This window comes from Rattus norvegicus, chromosome 5, assembly GCF_021556685.1.
Source record: "Rattus norvegicus strain SHRSP/BbbUtx chromosome 5, alternate assembly SHRSP_T2T, whole genome shotgun sequence".
NCBI classification, from domain to species: Eukaryota; Metazoa; Chordata; class Mammalia; order Rodentia; family Muridae; genus Rattus; species Rattus norvegicus.
Genome location: NC_141538.1, coordinates 1,610,296 through 1,631,195, shown reverse-complemented (window position 1 = coordinate 1,631,195; position 20,900 = coordinate 1,610,296). Strand labels below are relative to the sequence as shown.

General features: G+C 38.1%; 1 pseudogene; it reads right to left on the bottom strand.

Annotated features, from left to right (window-relative positions):
- LOC148005534 (polyubiquitin-C-like) overlaps positions 1–20,900 on the bottom strand; it is a 1,830,776-nt pseudogene that overhangs the window by 346,895 nt on the left and 1,462,981 nt on the right.

Here is a 20,900-nt window from a genome sequence, read left to right as displayed (position 1 = left end):
CCCCCTCCAGAGCCTCCAGTCCCACCTTTCCTATCCAGTACCCAATCATAGGCTCTAACCATTTATTGACCTATTAAAGTGGAGAGAAGGTTCACATAGCATCACCTAAGTACATGATGCTCTGCTTGTGGGGTGGGGGCAACCCCTCTTGAGGAACCAATATGAATAATAATATACAAGCAGCATCAAGCCAAACCACTACAGTTTACTCGTAAGATCTCAGTTTTTAGTACAAAATCCAATAATGTTAGTTGTTTAAATGTGTGTCTTACCATATTTCTTACACAGCTATTTTCCAAATGTGGGTTTGTCTGGTGTTCTGTACCAGCATAGAGTATTCATAGTTAACAGTGTATTTTCTTGCCACCAATACATGAATTTTTGTTGGATATGCTAAAGAGTCATAATGGTTTTACAAAGAAAAGCTAATTGTCAGAATTTTGTTTTGTTTTACAGTCAGGGTTTTCTGTATAGCCCTGGCTGTCCTGGAACTCACCTTGTAGACCAGGCTGCCTTCAGACTTACAGAGATGTGCCTGCCCTCTGTCTCTTAATGCTAGGGTTTAAGTCCTGTGCCCAGCTTGATATTTTTATTTGTCATTCTCTCTCTCTCCCTCTCTCTTTTTTTTTTTTTTTTTTTTTTTTTTGCCCCTGTCAATGGATTTTATTTGGTCACAGGGTCACAGGCCAGGTATGGCCCCAGCCTTATTTGACCTTCTTCTTTGGGGCTCAGGTTGTTGGAGTGGCCGAACTTCTTGTAGCAGTTGACTACACTGTGTGCAGGCATGAGTAGCACTTGGGGCAGATCATCTTGTCACAATTGTAATTCTGGACAAGGTGACAAAGGGATGACTCGATGATGCCACTGTGCAGACACAGCACCAGGTGCAAGGTGGACTCTTTCTAGATGTTGTAGTTGGACAGGTTGTGGCCATCCTCCAAATGTTTGCCAGCAAATATCAGCTCTGCTGGTCGGTGGGATGCCTTCCCTGTCTTGGATCATTATTGATGGTGTCACTGGGCTCAATCTCAAGAGTAATGGTCTTGCCCATTAGGGTTTTCATGAAGATCTGCATGTTGGTATCTGCTACTTGGCCACCTTTTTGAAGAGAAAGAGTGGTTTGGGGTTTTTGGGATTTTTTGTTTGTTTGTTTTGTTTTTTCTTTTTTTTTTTTTTTTTTTTTTTTTTTGGTTTTTTTTTTCGGAGCTGGGGACCGAACCCTGTGCCTTACGCTTCCTAGGTAAGCGCTCTACCACTGAGCTAAATCCCCAGCCCCTTGTTTTTTCTTTTTAATACTTAGATCATTTTGTTGACTTCTAGGTGTTTGTTGAGGGCTGGTATAATTTGCATTTTAAATATATTTACCTGGATCTTCACTGCTTGCTCTCTCCTTTATCTTACCAGGCAGGTGTCCTTTTTTTTGGGACTGAATAGACTTTTTTTTTTAATGGTTTCTAGTCTGTGTTCTTTCACTGCCCTTTTATGAGTCAGTTTTTCACAGAGTTGGCTGTCACAGTGCAGGAAAGATTCGGCCAGAGCTTGAAACAAGGAGAAATGGGTGGCAGTTTTAGGACCTGTACTATCATATTTTGGAACACCAGGGGGATTATTAGAAGTAATATTATTATAAAGTAATGTTAATCTAATAGTTGGGTTATAATAATCCTTATTAACAATCTTTGGTTATTCTAAGTCAGTAGTTTTCCTTATGAGATAATATTTACTTTCATCTCCATAAATATAATAGTCATGCGGCAGAACTAGTAACAGCTAATGATGAAAGAACAATTCCCTGTGTGTATAGACTTTGTTTTTTTTTTTTTTTGTTTTTTTTTTTTGTGAACTACTTTTTGAAATATGTTGAATTATAACAGCAGTATTGTTGGTATCAGGAATTGCCTTGAGCAGCGACACCATTTGGTAACTGTTGACATGGCAACAGCCCTACTTCCCAGTATTCCTTTGGTCCAAATCCCAACTCCTTGTGGGAATAGTTATGTCATATACCAAATGAAAGGCAGACTTCTTCTGCCCTCATGCTCTCTCTTCTCTTCATTCTTTTCTCTTCTTTCTCTTGCCCCTTTCCCTTGACTTGTTCTCCCATTAAATTTCACCAAGTGGAACTGTGTTAGTTTTGTGTGCTCTATTTGGATGGGTGTGGTGGGTATTTTATTACAACGAGATTTTAATAACAACAAGTATGATAATTTAAGAGCTTGGAAATCAGACTGACTGGAAATAAATTCCAATTTGGGCACGTACCAGGTGTTGAACTTATATTACTAATATACAAGTTGTGGGTGATAGTAATTTTTCCCTATAGTGTTGTGAGAATTAATCTAACTCCTTGTAAACTTCTTGTGTTTTATTACTTATCAACAACATTGGGTAGTAGTAGCCATTGTAATTGTTTCATTAAGTAAAATTTGTAGAGTTGTGCAGAATGGAGTTTATCAAAGCTAAATAGGTGAAACTACACATAACTAAATTGTATAATCAGATTTATCTTATAAAATTATAATCTTAAAGGAAGAAGGTTAGAATGTAGAATAGGAAATAATGCTATGCTATTGTTAGAAGTGATTGAACATTCTATCAGAAAACTGAAGAAATGGAAATTCATCTATTAAGGTGGAGTTCAGTCCATAATATATTCTATATTATGTTAACATTATTCTTAAATGTGATTTTTTAAAATTGACTAACTATGTTTTTAATGAGAAGAATTAGTTTGGGTTTGAATGCTCTTTTTTTCCGTTTAGGCAATATGTCAGTATTGAGGGCACCCAGACATCAGAGCTCTGGAAGGCATGTTGATACTGTTTTCTTCTTTGTCTCCTGGGTGTAAGAAGTATAACAGATCTTAAAGATCTGTATTCTTGTTTGTTTAAAAAAATTGACACATGAGAGAGAGAGAGAGAGAGTGAGTGTCTGTGTGTCTGTGTGTCTGTGTGTGTATCTGAAATGATAACAATATATTCTTTGGAAAGTATTTTGTTCTTTCTCAATTAAATTTATTCATTTGTTCAAATTGGCTACCCTTTATTATCACAGGTATAGGAAAATTAGAATAGTACTGCTTTAGTGTACGTTGAAATATACAGAGAAGAGTATCTTAAATTGAGGACTCCGTTATCTCACATAGATGAGAGCTTCTGGATATTTTCTATATCTTTTTATTGCACATTAAGGGGAATTTGCTGCTATACTGTGTCTTCAGACTTTCTCTTCTGTTCAAATAACTCCTCCCTTAATGTAGGTAAACATACTAACTTCTGGGTTTTGGATAATTCTGTATCATTGAGTTGAGTCAACTGGGCAGTCTGCTTTGCAAATGAAATTTCAGGTTGATGTGTGTACTACTTACTGGTATTAGAAGCATTTATTTAGCATTTTTCTTTAGTTCTTTCTGGACAAGATAGCTACATTTGCAGTTTCATTTGAAAGTCAGTTTTTCTCTTATGTGAAAATACTAGAAAATTCTAGATTCCCAGCAAGACTTTATTTTGTTCTGGATAGTTTTGACTCAGCTCTGAAAGGGATTTTTTTGAATGTAAAGGAATTGATTTTAGGCTAGGGACACTTACCTTCTGGTCTATTGTTCTTTTGTCTGGCTTATGTAGTGAGGCAGGAGAGCTTGTGTGTTATATGTTTCTTTGTTCTGAGCAACCTGCTCTCAAAATCTATTTATACCTACTTATACCAGAATTACAAAAGTCTGATTGTAGTTTTTTGTCTCATTTTCTTCTCCTACAATCTGAACCTGGTATCCGAGTTGCCTGTTTTTCATTGTAAGAAACCAAAGGCCACAGAAAACTGACTCTGCTGCTGTTAGATTGAGTCAGTTCATCAAAGCCATGTTTGGTGGAGCAAGCTTTTAATCCTAGCAGGTGAACTTCTATGAGTTCCCGGCCAGGCTGGTGTACATAGAACACCTTTTCATCCTGATACTAACACCCAGCTGGAGTGGCATTATTACCAGAATAAACTGAAAGGAAAAGCCGGTGCACATAAGTTCTTTAAAGCAATAGTCCTCCCATGGATGGTCTCTGAATGTTGGTGTTGGTGTTGGTGCATTAGAAGTAAAAGTAGAATTGGAATAATTAGCACTTTGAAGGCTTTAAGAATGCTAGTGACTGTAGAGAGAGTATCTTGTGTATTTGTATGGATATATCACCTTTCAGTTAAAAAAAATTATGGCCTATAGGAAAGGGTAGAATAGAAGGTGGGACATCCAGGAGGCAGAAAGAATTCTGGGATAGAGCCAGGTTGGAGAGATTTGCCCTGGAAAACGTGACCAGACAGACTCGTGGTTCCTGAGCACAGGTAATGAGCCACATGGCGGAATGTAGATTTGAGTAAGTGGGTTAGAATTTGTCAGAGAAGAGTCTAGCTCTATGGCCAAGGTATTTGTTAATATATTTTGAGTCTCTGTCTTATTTCTGGGAGCATGGGGCTTGGAGGAAGAACCGGGTCCAAACTTCTACAAGTGACAACATGAATCGAAACAAAATCGAAATCTGAGCAATGACCAGTGTATAGTTTTGGTTACTGGAACTGGAGGATGATGTTCACCTGGAACTCAATCCCAATTTAGGTTGGGAGTGAAAGCATGATTTTTTCATATTAACTAGATGAGCTATTAGCGATGTGGCTTATGTCACCATGCAGACACTAAAGTTTAGGTTCTTCAGTATTTTTTAGAACTTAAAAGCAGACACCATGGTACCTAATCTCGGCTTTCAGGAGATGACACCAAGAGAACAGAACTTTCAAGGGAAGGCTACAGAGCAGGGAACCCCGGCTCAAGGAAAGACACAACCACTATGGTAACCAGAGTCTAAATGCCTCATTTGACTGAGCTGGTTTCTTAGAAAAAATATTTCCGTAACTCTGTTGGAAAATTAGTCTCTTTACAATCACAAGATCTTCATTTGTTTTACTACCCTGCATTACAGTTCCAAAGAAATTGGCAAGTCTTTCCCATTGGTTTCCTTGTAGAATAAATTATAAAACCACAAATATTAAAAAAAAAATCATTGTTTTAGAAACACATTAACGAGAAGAAAGACATATAACAGAGTAGAAAGGATCTAGATTTTGGTTTTATCCCAGTTACTTCTGTTTCCTGTTTTGTCAGATTTAAAAAAAACAATGGTTATTTTAGAAACGACCCTGTTGAGGAAAAACAGAATCTGGCCATCTGGATTTCTTTTCTGGAATTAGTCTTTCTTGGTTGCCATCATCTGCTTACACGGTCCACCAGGAAGGGTGATTGTAGACACATATTTATAATTTATATGTGTATCAGTTTTTCAAGTTTTCTAGGGCTCTTATTAGCTGTTAAATGTTATCGGAAAATTTTGAGATTAGTGATTTGTGTCAGTAGATCTTGGGATAACTTCCTGAGCTATTTGAGTCTTTTTTTGATTGCTTGTGGTCAGTTTCTTCAGCATACTTGTGTACCATGTTGCTTTTCCTTTCTGAATTTCCTACTTCGTATTATTAAACAGATAGAAATTTAAGTTCTAGAAAGCCAGGGATGTGTAACTGAAGGAAGTACACAGTACGTGTCCCATGCTGAACACTAAGAAAATACTTAGTGAACATCTGTCAAAATGAGGGAAAAAAAAACTGTTGTGCATGTTTGTTGGTGTTTCTAAGTTCCTTTGTTGCTCAGTCTGGTGGGTAGACTCCAAGTCAGCTGCTTGTTTTAGTAGTCTGCATCTAGATTTTGACCTGGGTAGGTGCTTGTTCTTTGAAAATAGCAGGAAACTAATCTTCTTTTGTCTTGCTTTCCATCACTGGCTGGCCAAGCATGGTTTTGCAGCAGAATATTTTCCTTGCTTACTTAATTAGCTTCATCTTATTAGCCACTGGAGTTTTAAAATATTTAACATCCTTTTATAATTCATATCTTTTTCATTTCTTTTGGATGGGCCACCGGAAGTCAAATACTAGAGGAAATGTTTAAGTTCCACAAAATGAAATATTCCTTTCCTTTAAAAAAGTGGTCATAATACTTTGATACTATATTCTTGTTTTAACTTCATGACATTCATTTTTGTATCTTAAGGTCTTTGACCCATTTGGAGCCTGTAAAAGTATTTGATAGATATAAAATGACTAGATTGTCTTTTACTAAATTTACAGCCAAACCTGTGCCTAAAACTCCTTTTCCAATGCCTTTCTTCTACTTTTTTTCCAATACCACATTCTCCGTGAGTCATTATTAGACATCGCACAAAAATTAAATGTACAAAGAGTCATTTTAGAAATTAGTATCTTTGACTTCTACACATTAGCTCTATAAAAATCAGGTCTAATATTGACTTGTATTGTTAGATGAAGCATCTTTCGTGTTTTTTGGAAACTGATTTCTTGTTCCTTATACTAAGAAATTAGGTCAATGTAACCAGAGCATTTGATCCATCTGTGACTTCCTTTGTGTGCTGTTTCCTGAATCATCTCTTTGATGATTCCGTTTAGACCTATTTAATCTCTGCACATGTTTGGGGCCTTTTACACACCCTTCCTGGATTCCCAGGATGTAGATGTTTTCTACCCTGTTAGCAACTTTACTTTTCATTCTACAAGAGCAACAATTTAAATTCTATTAGTCACATTCTGACTCTCAGTGATTACTCTTTCACAATTTTGTGTCTTGGTCTCTGATTTCTCCAACTATTCCTCCACATCCTTTCTCCATGTGCTTGTCTAGTTTGCCCTCCACTGAGGACCGTGTATCCTTGCATTTCCATGAATCTCAGATAGAGTAGCTCACTCTGCTTGTGGAGAGACCCATGCACTCTGCTGCACTGTGGAACAGGTCAGCTAGCCCAGTGAAGAGGAACACTATGGTGTTGCCTCTCAGGCCAGGGCAGTGGGGGTGCATGGCCAATACTCAGTGGTCAAACATGAACTTTGCATAATTTCCAAGTGAGACTCTTATTTTAAAAGTCCTTAAAATATAAAGGTAATGCAACTTCCTTTTAAAGCTTAATTCATGGTTGTAACTTTGGAATATAATATATCATGGCTGTTGTCTTTGTTTAGTGGCATTTTCTGTTGGATTGTTATTGATGACACTTAAATTCTTGCAGATTAAATAGTGGACTGTTGTGAAAACACTGGATAATCTGCTCAGTTTGTCTTGAGTTTGTAAGAATGTGACATGTACTTACATTTTACCAGAAGCCATAGCTATGGGTGCTAGGATCTGAAAATATCTGTATGGGCTGTGTATTAGGTAAAGATGTTGATGGTTATTGGTCAGATAAGGAAAAGTTATTGGTGGGGTTGTATTTAAATGCTCCCTACATACTGGCTCCCAAGATCTGGAAGCCCTGAGGAGCAGATCCTCAGGTACCCCAAGTGATGCTTTGTAAACTTTGCTTCTTAGTTTAACTCATCAAAAATGGATAGAGTCTGTGATTAGGGAATAGAAGAAGAAAGGTGGGACTTAAGGATGGAGTGGAGGGTCTCAAGAGAGAGGAGAATGGGGAACAAGAGAGGAGACCAAGGGAGGAGGAAACCACCATGTAAGGAGATGGACCCTGAGCATATGGCCTGGAAAAACAGCAAGTAACAAGGGACATTATGGCATGGAAATAGGTTAGTATAGCTCTAAACCTGCCCTATTAGGCTTATGACCTGTAAATAAAGTACCTGGATTGTGTGTCTTTTATTTGGACTAGTTAGAGTAAATTCCTTTTGTAATTGGTGCCCTTGAGTCTGAGATTAAGTCTCATGCTCTACTGAAATGAAGTTAGATATTATACTGTGTATTTCTGGTGGTGCAATAACTTTGCAGTTTTTCATAGAGTATTGAGGTGTTTCAATATGTGTGAAAAAGAGGCAGTGAGTAGTTTTTTTAACTATGTGCTACTGCAGTGTACACAGAATAGCTTTGTTTGGAATTAGCTAAAGTGATAGGTTTGGGTCTTGCTTTACTAACAGTGTTGTTTGTAGCAGAAAAAGTTCTATAACAGCACACATCATGCTTAACCTAATAATATTATCCAGAAACAATGACCAATTTCTTTAATATACTTATCCATTATTAATGGACTTCTTTATGGTTCAGGTGCCGGGCACATTTATACATCTGGGTGAGATTGCAAATTTGGTTTGGATATTACAAATGCTGATAAGGTGTTTTTCTATCGATACTGGAATAATGTTCTGTAAAGCAGTTACTACTGACAAAAATTGAGCTCAGGTTTTTTAGTTGAAGGTGCACTTGTTTCATGACAAATAGAAAATAATGCTGTTAGACTGTTTTTACCTGTGTGTAGAAAAACTTTAATGTTTAAGATAAAGTGTCATTATAGTATATAAAAATATTTACATAATGTGCATATATTTGTGTGTGTGTGTTTGTGTGTGTGTGTGTGTGTGTGTGTGTGTGTGCGCGCACGCATTTATTGATGGATGTAGTGTATAGATGAGATCATCTAGTTACACTGACTTAGTATCTGGATATGGGAAACAGGGAACCAAACTTTCTAAAAATGATTAGTAAGTTTTTGCTTAATCAAATGGCTGGCAGAAACTTGAAATTTCTTTAACATATTAGTTTTAAGTTCTATAGAAAGTTCTTTTAGGAAAGAAAAAATAACCATTCCAAGAAAGTTCTTTTTGTTTTTCCAATTATAGTGAGCTGCATTGTTCTCCTAAGCAAGGAGGTGGACTTCATCCTTCTTACCACTTTCATCCTTGCCTACCCCAGGGACTGTGTTACAATGTAACAGGATGGTTTCCATTTATTAAAACATGATACCGTGAGTTCATTGTGACGTGCTTTTGTCTGAACAGTGCTGAAGAAAAAAAAAAACAATTTTATTAGTTTTTGTACTAAGTATAGAAATAATGGCCATTCATGCAGGTGTTTGGAACCTAAATATTTGCACCTGAAAATAATAGAAACCATATTTCCTTAATAAAATTTAAGGAAAATCAGTTTTAACATAATGATTAAATCTTATTTTATTGCAGACCTAATATCAGATTAATCAGTGAGTAAGAATCCCGATTCTACGCAAAGAAATTGATTCTGTTTTGCTCAAGAGATGAAATTGCTTCTTGTGGCCATGAAGGCAGGTATGGAGAAGCTAAGTGAGTTCTATTTCTTAATGGATAGTTGATTTTTTTTATATTTTTAGAAAGAGTAAGCCTCGCAAGTCAGTTCTACAATTTCCACATATGAAATATATATTACAAAGGAAATATTTTAGTCTGAGTCCTTCATCTATACTACCATGTAAAGAATTTTAAATAACATAATAGTCCCTAGTGATTCTCCAGTGAAAACCAAAATAATAATAATATTAATATTAATAATAATAGACATTGTCATGTTTATCTTCCATCTGGTATAAAATGGTAAGAAATTGAAAGCTACATTTCTCATTTTCTTTTTCTTTTTTTATTTGAATGGCATTGGCAGGGCCTTATTTGTCAGTCTTTACAAATAAGAAAAACTCACCTCACAACTGTTCATAACTGCAGTTCTGGGCAGTCCGTCTCTTCCATCAAGTCACATCCATCAAGAAATACACAGAAAATTAAGCTGAAACTCGATTTTCTTCTAAATTAAAAGTAAACGATTTTCTACCATTGCTGGTGATCAATGTTGGCATCTCTGTGGTGCGTAAAATGAGGCAGGCAGCCGTTGGGCATCAGTGCTTAAAGCTATTGATGGGGGTGGATCCAGACACCTATGGAGATGCTGCCACAGGCAGCCAGCGACTAGAGATGTTACTCAACAGACAGTTTTCTGAGGGAGCAAAGCTTAAGTTACTGGGGGGTTGGCACTCTCTATGACAAGCGAAAAACCTATGAACTCTTAACTCCTTGGCGTCAGTGAGAAAGACCAGGGAAGAGAGAAAATTCAAACACACACACACACACACACACACAAACACACACACACAAAAACACACAAACACACACACACACACACACACAAACACACACAAACACACACACACACAGAGTTTATGTTAGAAGGAACAGTGTTCCAGCCCATCATACACAACAGATCCACATAGTTGATGGATGCCCTAACCCTTGTGCTTTATTCTTTGTTCTATCACTTATATATCCCAGCCAAATTTTTCAAGCATCATTAAATTGCAATGTAATTGTTTTAGTTTTCTTCTAAATAAAGACAGGAGTATTATTTCATTATTTATCCTTAAAAAGTATCCTTAAAAGACTCACAGATCTAACCACTTATATAAATATCAGTCATATCTACTTTAAATCCTCAGAATGAGTATCTACTCAAGAGCAATTTTTAATAAATCTCATCAGGAAGCTGAGGGCAAAAATGTGTATAAGAAATCAATTGTTAGTGCCAGAGATGTTGGCCAGTGAGTGAATTTTCCCATAATTCTTAGATTAGGAGGAACATGCTGGCACTGAACAGAGTAGAAATCCATAACAGCATAACAGCATCAAGTCCTCAGGACACATAGCTCTCGGGACACATAGTCCTTGGAACTGTCACACTGAGTCGCACCCACACGACTGTGGTAATGGGGGGGGGGTGCATACTAGATCCTATCTCCATTTTAAACTTGATACTTAAATGGTTTATTTTATTTACATGAAAAATGCATGAAGCTTGGGATTTGCTTCTCAATAACTTGAGAGGTTTCTTAGTTGTTTGTAGTTCTCTGTGGTGATGTGAATGTTAGGAAAATCCCAGAAGCCACTGAGTACTAACAGAGTATTATTTATTCTTCTGCTCTTAGCAAGAGGGCAAGAAACACCTGTAGCTGTTTCTTAAGCAGGAATATGTTCAGTGAATTTCTTTAGTGTTTTACAGTTTTCATGGCACACATTCCTTTGTCATATTTAGTTCAAGTATTTTGTTGTTGTTTTGTTTTGTTTTAGTTTCTTGAGAATAGTATTGTCCCCTTGCTTTCTGTGTTTGTCTTTTGTATATAAAAAGGATACTGATTCCTGTGCTTTAACTTTGTGTTTTTCAACTTTTATCAATATTTATCAGCTCTAGGAGTTTTTTTTTAAGATTTAGTTTTTATGTATAGAATCTTAAAACCTGAAAATAAACATATATTGATTTCTTCCCTTCTCATTTGTATTTGCTTCATTACCTTGACTTGTTTAATTGCTTGACCTAACACTATAAGAAGTTTGTTGAGAAGTGAGAAGAGTGAACATCCTTGTCTTGGTCCTGATTCCAACACAAATACTTTGACTTCTTCTCTCTTATGAATGACTTTTGCTGTATATTGCCTTTATCAAGTTGAGGTAAATCCCTTGTATCTCTATTCTCTGCAAGACTTTCATCTCAAATTGAGGCTGTATTTTATCAAAGGTCTTTTATGTTTGCAATAGGGTGGTACTTGTACTTATGTGGTAGATTATGTTAATTCTCATGTATTGACTCTTTCCTCCATCTCTGGGATGAAGTTGCCTTAAGCCTAATGGGAAATCTGTTTGTGTTAATGCATTTGGTTTACACATATTTTATTAATGCCTTGTGCACGTATGGTCATCAGAGATGTTGGTGTATGACTTTCTTTTTTGGTTGTTTGGTTTCAGCATCAGGATTAGACTCCCAGTAAATGTTTTCTAACTGTTTTTGGAATATCTTACCTTTTAAGCTTTGAGAATGTGGTGGCCGCCATTTTCATTCTTTTCTTCCCCTACCTTTATATCGGCTCAAATAGGATTCAGGAAGTAATATTGACTTATTGTCAATACAGATTACAATACTGTGCACACTCAAAAGGTATACTTCTTGGTTCTGAACCATGAATGATCTTGGTTCCATTACTATAGGGCAGCTGATAGAAGCTGAGGTAAGGTTATTGGGCAGTATCACTAGAGAGGCTGTAATTGGCAATTGTGAATTAGTTTAAGGGGTATACTGCATAGCTAGCAGTCTTTAAAGTGACCAGGTTGGGTGCCATAAGGAGTTGGTACACCAAGGTCAGGGTCTGAATCAAAAAGCTAAATGACAAGTTAGTACCATTTGTGAGGGGGGGATGTCAAGGACGTAAGGACCCTGGAGGAGTGTTTGATTATTTCTCCTATTTTTCTGATATCTAGATTTTGAGAAATTGGACAAAATTTCTCTAGATGTGGATAGTACTCACTGAAGACCCTGCTTGGTTTTTACATTAGAGTTTACCAACAACTCCTGTTTTCTACCTGGGATTCCATGGGTCTGGTATATAGAAGAACAGGGTCTTGCATTGCTGACAGAAGTGATTGGTCCTTGATCCTAACATATGTATCTGGAACGACCAATGTGGGCAGCCCCCATATTTGTCTGGCCATTTTTTGCAATCATCTTTTGTCTGGTCAAAGAGGAAGCAGACAAAGAGAACATAATATGTAGAAGGAATGACAGATATAGGGATGACAGTAATTTGGATTGGCTCCCAGCATGGAGCAGTTTCCTGATCCTATTGGGAAAGTCTGTTTGTTATCAGTGGGGATTCCTTGAACCTCAAATCTCTAGATGTAAGTGATACTATGGATGGAAACGATCAGATGAGAAGCCCAGGTCTAATCCAGTGGAGTGGAGCACAGATGCTAGAGTGGAGTCTCATTCTTCTGGGATTGGGGACAAGGTGGGTGGTCTCAACATCTTGTGGAGCTTAAGAGAGCAGGGTCCATGAAGGGCCCTACCATTTAGGAGAGACAGCTAAGAGCTGCTGATCTGGAGGGGACAGAAGAACTTGGTCTCAAATGTTGATAGGTAGTGGACAGGAGACAGCGTGTGGCCTTAGTCAGTGTTGGTCAGTAGAGTTCCATAGGAGAGAAAGGGGGTGACAAAGTAATGGGGTAAGTCAATGGTCTAGGAGGGGAGCGCATTTACTTGAAAGACCAGGAATTAGTACTGACATCGATACATGAGTTTGAAAGGTGAGACAAAAAGAGGTCACTTGGGAAGAGCTTGTAGCCTAAAATGAGCCAGAGGTAGGAGTTTTGCCCAATCGAAGTTCCTGTGACAGTTTGACAAGAGTGGTTTTTAGGGAGCAGTTAGTTCTTTCTACCTTACCTGAAGATTGAGGGTGGTATGGAATATGAAAATGCCAGGTGATGTCTAGGGCCTTAGACAGAATTTCAGAAATTTGGGAAGTAAATTCGGGACCATTGTCTCACTGACGGTATGAAAATTGGGGATGATCTGTTGGAAGAGGAGCTCAGAAACTGTCTGAACCCTTTTGTTAGTTGTGTGATATGCCTCCACCCACCCCAAGAATGTGTCAATCAAAACTAGGAGGTACTTGGCACATTTGGCATGTGGGTAAAGACAAGTTGCCAGTCAGTTCCAGGAAGTGAACCTCTGCCTTGTTGGGTAGAAAAAGGGGTGCTACAATACCAGAGGTTGAAATCTGACACTTGACAGACTTTGGAAGAGGCAGTGATGGATTTTAAGAAACTTAAGTCCTTAGGAGTAGGCTTCAGGTGGGTTTTAACAAAATAAGACAATGCCTTGCTGTTAGGATGAAAGATGTGGCCAAAATAGGACAGAATTTGATGAGTGTTAGGAAGTGAGAGTGGGGATGTGGGTTGCAGTGTAAGAATGTCCTGGGGAGGGTGAGACATGTGTAGGCACCTACGGGCCGCAGCTCTGGCTGCCTCTTCAGCTCCCTTGTTTCCCTTGGAGACAATAGAGTCATTCGTCAGGTGGGATCGGCAGTGGACAAACCCAATAGCTGTGTGGAGATGGGAGGCCTTTAGCATGGCCATAATTTGGTTTGCATTAGTTACTGATCCTCCTTTAGTCATAAGTACCCCATGCTCCTTCCAGTTAGTGGCATGGGTCAGGATGATATGGAAAGCATGTTTAGAATCTGTGTAGATGTTGAGGGTTTGTCCCTGTGCCAGTTGAAAGGCATGGGTAAGGACTACTACTTCAGCCTGTTGATTGGTGGTATGAGCAGGAAGGGCCTGTGCCTCAGTGTCTGACACTATGGGGCAGCTGGCTCTTATGGCTCCTTCTTGTAGAAAGGAGCTTCCATCTGTATACCAGGTATAGACGGTCTGAGGCAAATTGCCCTCCTGTATGTGTGAAGGGTGAGGTAATAATTCCTCTAAGGTTTTAGTGCAGGGGTGAGATAAGGAGTGGTTAGTATTTGGTGGAGAAAGAAGATTGGAAAGGCAGGTGTGATTGAAAGGTTAGTGTGGAGTCTTCTATTAGTGCTACCTGAAGAGAAAGAACCTTGGAGGGAGGTAGATTCTGTAAACCTTTGAAAGGTAGGAGCTGTGACATGTTATAAGAGGAGAAAACCATTATAGGCAACCCAAATGTTAGGTTTTCTTATTCTTCAATAAGGAGTTCAGCAGCTGCTAAGGTACAAACACAAGGTGCCATCCCTGCATGGTTAGATCTAGTTTTTTTTGACAGGTATGCTACAGGTACAAAGGAGGGTCCCAGTTGGTGACCTAAATTCCCAAATGTTGGTATCAGGAACTGCTTTTACCTCCAGCAATGTTGTCATCTGGTCACCTGAGCATCTGCTGTCAAGGCAACGGTCATCCATTTCCAGCATACATTTCATGTTACAGTCACACCACATTTCACATAAAAGGCAGATCCTTTCTGCCCTCTTCCATTCTCTCTCCTCTCTTCCCTTTTTCTCCTCTCTTTCTCTCCTACCCCTCTTCACCCCTTGGCCTTTGTCTCTACCATTCCAATAAACCTCTCCACGTAGAGCCCTTTGGCCTGGTGTGGTTTGTCCAGACGTGAGCCATAGAGCCTCTCTGTAAAAGACAATGTAAAAGGTGGTATGTGTATGGCTACTTAAAAAGATAACCAAAAGCCATCAGTGGCTGAACAAAGAGGAAAGTGAAAGGAAATGGATTCATTGGATTTCAATCAACCTGATAACATTTTACATTTTATGCCCAGGTTTGGTGCCATAGGAGAACAGCCTATAGTATAGTTGGTGACCTCCAAAGGAGCTGGGAGTTGGGTTGAATCTTGTGAAAAGATCAAATACAGAGAACTCATTCTGAACCGTACACAGATCCCATAGGATGCTTTATGCTAAGAAATATAATGTCAGTGCTGGAATATCGATATTGGTTAAAACTTAGACTTTAATACCAAAGTACTCATTTTGGTTCAAACTGAATTTGAACACCTGCAGCGTGAAATACCGAAGAGGGCACAATCCCATATTACCCCATGTACCAGCAGGTCACATGGCACCAATGGGTCATTTGGCCCTGGTGGGCTGTTCTCATCTTGACAGACTTTCTGGCCTGTAGCTCCAGAAATCTCTTCACCCAATTAGCTATGTCACCTTAGAAAGTCACTACCATGACAAACCTCAGATTCGAGCATCCAAATTTATCGGCTGGCTGGGTGGTGGGGGTGGGACTGGGGCTGTAACTATCTCTGGAAATCAGTTGAGAAGCTGTGTGAAGGCAAAGACTTAGTTCAGCTCTTCCTTCACTCCTTCATTGGAGTCCCCATGGAGTCCGATGGTTAGCTTCAAGCATGCTTGTCTAAATCAGTGAGGTTCTGGCAGAGTCTCTCAAGAGACATCCACATCAAGCTTCCATCAATAAGGACTTCTTGGCATCAGCAATACTGCCTAAGTTTGGTGGCTGCATATGTGATAGATCCCCAGATGGGGCAGTATCTAGATGGCCTTTCCTTAAGTCTCTGCTCCACTCTATGTCCCTATATTCCGCTCCCTCTTGAGTATTTTGTTCCCCCTTCTAGGAAGGACTGAAGTGTACACATTTTGTTCTTCCTCCTTCTTGAGCATCATATGGTCTAAGAATTGTATCTTGGTTATTCCAAGCTTTGGACTAGTTAGTATCTACTAACTGTGTTAATTCACTCAGGATGATATTTCCTAGTTCTATCCATTTGCCTAGGAATTTCCTGAAGTCATTGTTTTTGAAAGCTGAGTAGTACTTCATTGAGTAAATGTGCCACGTTTTCTGTATCCATTCCTCTGTTGAAGGGCATCTGGGTTCCAGCTTCTGGCTGGAGGGCCTTTGCACTAGAATGCTTCCAGTCTGATGTCTCTCTCTCAGACATGCTCAAAAGTTTTTGTCCTGGGTGATTCTAGAATCCCATAAATCTGGATATAATATTTTGTGTAAAATTACGGAAGCATTTTAATTAAATTAAAATAAAGCAAAAGTTAAAACTATGGATAAACTCTCTTCCAGCTTAATTTTTTTCTTGGTTATTATCAGTATCTGAGATACCTGCTGGGTGACAACAGCAAATTAAGAATTACCCTGCAGTCCCTTAACCATTTTCTATGTATCTGTGGTGTTGTGTGTTGTAAGAATGTTGATGGATGTGAGTGTGTGGTGCATGCCTGTAACTGTGTGGCTTTACCCATCTGTGCATGTGTTTTTGGAGTTCTGAGAAGGATTTCAAGCGTCTTCTTTAGTGCTGTTCACTGTTCTTGACATGAGTTCTCTTGTTGAACTAGAAATTCAGTGTGGGATTGGAGAACTGGTCAGCGAGCCCTCAGGATTCAGAGGTAATAGTTATGTGTAGCTATCCCCTATGCCTGGCATTATGTATACATGCTGAATATTCACACCCAGGTCCATATGTTTCTACCCACTGAGCAATTTCCCAGTCCTAGAGTGGTGAATGTTTGCTTAAGATTTGATAACAGACCTTAATTGTTTTCTGTTTTTGCTTTCGTTTGTAATTTTCCATAGGTAACTCTGCAGGTGGATATTATAAAACACACCTGAATAGACCAGAAAATAAAAATAAGAGTAGATGCATTACAATCAATTCTATAAATCGTATTTTGCATACTTACCTTGTGAAGCACAGTTGATATTTCTGGGTTTGCCTGTTATATAAACAGCATAGTTTGATATAAGGACAGTTTAGACTCTTTAAATAGAAAAGGAATAATAGAGATACATCTCTTGAAATAGTATAGAGAATGTGATACTTTATCACATGAGAATTAAAACTGAGCCACATAGCCTTCAGCAAAGGAAATGAGGGAGAGGTATGTATATACCTTTTGCAGCACAGTCTCTGGAATAAAACAAACAGGGACATTTAAATAAATATATAGAAGCATTTAAGACTTCACTTCTCTTCCAATATTTGCAATTACAGAGTCAAACATTATATCTTGGAGTCATAGATCACTGTGCTATCTAGGATTGCACGATGAGGACGGCATAGTGGCAGTATAGCAAAATAACTGATAGGAAAAGCAGAGCAGTCACCCCATTAGGATTCATATGAATTGCATTTCCTCCCTGCTGGGAACTAAGCAACAATGGGTGAAACTGTACAAGTACCTCTGTAGTAATTTGGTGTCTTGGGGTTATGTCCAGAGGATATACAGCTGGAGCACATGGTGTTCAATTTATTTTTAGTTTGTCTGATTTAAAATGTGATTGCTGTTAGTAAACATTTTTGTGAAGATTGCTTGAAATTTATTTGCACTTTATTAGAAATTGTAGAATCATATTTATACTTTCCAGTCCTGGGGGTAACTGATGGTTGTACATGGGGAACAACTAAGTCAGCAAATGATTAAGTCAGACAATGCTGAAGAAAAGAACATGGGATACCACAGATACAGCTGCCTAAGAACTGATAACCACAAGAGTCTCTTCCCTCAACCTTGACTCCTTTAAGGCATTGGCTTCAGCATCGGACAGGCCTTGAGAAGTTTGATCCTGGGTAAGGGAATAGAACTAGTGTTCTACTTATTCTTTTGTCCAGGTCTTTTAGACAGCCTTGGGCAGTCCTGGCTCCCCACATTAATAGGTACTTCATAGTATTCATAAGACTTTCCAGCTGGATGTGACTTTTGAGTTTTCTTTCATAAGCAAGGAAGTGTTAGTTCACAGTCCTGTCTAACTGGCTGCTTTCCTCAAACCTGCCATCCTCTTTGTAACCTCTCAATATAATTGATAAGCAACATATTCTGTGGCCTTGTAGTCTCTCTGTCCCTTGCATCTGATTCCCAGGCCCCAAAAACCTTTAATGGTAACTCTACCTCCACTTTTTTTCTTTCTGTGATTCATTTATTAGTCTAGATCACCAGGTAGAGATCCTACCCAAAAAAATCATATGATTGAGGAACACCAAAATCCTATAATTTCTTGGAAATTAAAAATCCTCACTCTCCTATCTTTGTCTTTAGTATCCCATCATGGTTATATGTGGCCATGATGCAATAAATTACTTCATACTCAAGGAATTAAGCATGTTTTCCCTTCAGGACACTCGACACACAATGTATGTGCTGCAGTAAAAATAAAAACAACAAAACAAAACAAAAAACCCGACAGAACTTGTTCCCAGGTATACCCTAGCTGTCTCACTCCCTTAATATTTCTGGTGCCATTGGAAATAGCAATAATTTATCTCAGTGGCTCCATGCTGCCCCATCTACTTTCTGACACACTGTTCTTCCCAACACGGCACCCTGTCAGGCTGCTCCTCCCTCATTCACAGCCCTCTAGGTTGGGTTTCCACCAAGCCAGGCATACACATCCCAATTCTTTGGTAGGCCCATGCATCTGGCCACCATACACTCTCTTAAACTCAATTAAGTTGCCTTATGAAAGAACACATCAAACAATATTTTCTGATGCAATCGATAAGATATAATTTGCCAATCTAGATGGCACAAAATCCTGTACACACCCATCCCTTGAGAATAGTCATAACAACCTGTAATATGTACAGAGAGGCATCTAAACATCTACTGCCATGTTCTCTGTGCTCTCACATTCTCACTCTGGCTTCCACTGCCTCTCTAAAACTTTTCTCCCACCCATCCTTCCTTCTTTTCCAATGACAGGCCTGGTTCTATCCTGTACCTCCCTTCACCTTAATAATGGCATCAATCTACTCTTTTACCCTTTTAATTAAAAAAAAAAAACAGAAAATTTTTCTCAAATATAAGTTGAGCACAACTATTATCATTCCGTAATTTAAAAGTATAAGATGTACCTAACACCCAGCCCAACTTTTATCAGTTAAACAGAACATTTAGTTATATATTTTAGCTTTTAAAAGGCTTAAAATCTGTTATATCCTGGCTAGCTTATGTATTATCTGATAACTAGCTAATTAAAATATGTATTCTCAAAGTTAAATAGTCTGAGTGGGTTATAAGATTATACTAAGTTTTCAACCCCGCCAGTAATCTGAGAAGTAGCCATATATCTGTAAATATAGGAAGCCTAGCATGGCTTCTGGAACTGAGACAGGTTATAGAGACAATTTTCTATTTGCACAGTCCCCTGTGAGCAACACGTTAGAGCAAGTCTTCAGGCTTCTGGCCTAGGATCATCAGACAGACTTTTGAAACACTGAATTTTGAAGGGCTGATCATTCTGGCTTGGCAGAAATTTTCAGCCAACTTATTCTGCAATGTTTCCTTTTCTGGACAGTAATTAGTCTGTAGAAGCATTGGAGCAATTTTTGCATAGTGCCTGTCTGCCACAATAAATCACCTCATGTGAAGGTGGAGATTTTCAATTTCTTCTTTGAATATATCAAAGGGGAGCTGGTGGGAGTGGACATGTCTCAATAAAAGTTAAAGAACATTAAATGTCATATTTTGTGGACTTCTGGTGTTTTTTAGAAACCATCTAACTATATAAATAATCTGGTCTGTTGTCGATTAATTATCTTACTAAATTATCTTAAAGCATTCTAACAATAAACTTAGAGACATGAATTTGTTATTTGGCCTTAAACTCACATGCTTAATCATCTCAGCTTCATTTTTTAATAGCAGAAAAGGACTGGGTATAAGCCATCTATGCTGAAATGTGTTGTATAGGCACAATACGTGTACATCAAAGTAACAATATTAATTTTAAATCAGTGAGAAATTTATATTAAAGAAAATCTTAAAATCTAAATTTGTATCAAATACATTCTGTGCCAATGTAAAAGATCATAATTTTAGTTTAGTGATAAATATAAAAGTAATTATGTACAGCTTGAAGAAACCATTGAAGAGTTTTTGCTCCAATTCCCTGGACTTTGGGGGACTAAAAGTAGTCATTCTGAGGTTGTTTTTCTGAGGAATTTAGAAATGCTTAGAATTTAACAGGGAGGAATTAGATCAAACTGATTATACATAATCTCAGTCGGTGGAAAATCTTGTATTTATTACTAAGCTAAAGTTATTATCTTTTACATTTGAAAGTATATTATAATACATTACATTCTCTCCCATGATCTCTTACGATGATCTCTTAAACAGTGAAGAAAATTTGTGGATCTTTTAAACTCATCTGTTATTTCTAGCTATATGTTTATAAGCTGTTTAGAATTCGTCTATAGAGATATTCTATCTTCTGTTAATTAAGTAAACATTTGTTCTTTCATATTTTTCTTTATTTTTTATATAAAGAAATATACTTGCATGCACTCTACATTCTCTTTACCAAATCTCACCAGATTTCTTATAATACATCTCCTGACACCATGTCTTCATCTGTTTACCTTTTAGATCTCATCAAAGAATCAGAATCTAGTGTCACTCGTGAAGGGAATCTATTGAAGCACAAGAAAATTACCAAGGCAATAACCCCCCCCCCCAAAATGAATGATTCTTCATTCACCAGTAGCCATCAAATGCCAAAAGCCCCTCAATATGGCATTGGCAAGGGTTGGTCACCCCATCTAAGCCCTGACTCTAGCTGGCTTGATCATGTGAAAGTATTGTGTTAACACAGGTGCTGTGGGTTCATGAGTGTGATAACCATGAGCTGTCCAGAGGACATTCTCTATACTGAACAGCTATCACAATTTTCTTGATACGATAGAGATCAATTCAATGTTCATTGGAAGAAGGCAGGAACATACCCATCTAATTATGATGGAGATGTTATTAAAAATTTTAGTTTCTAAATGCCTTTTATTTATGTAA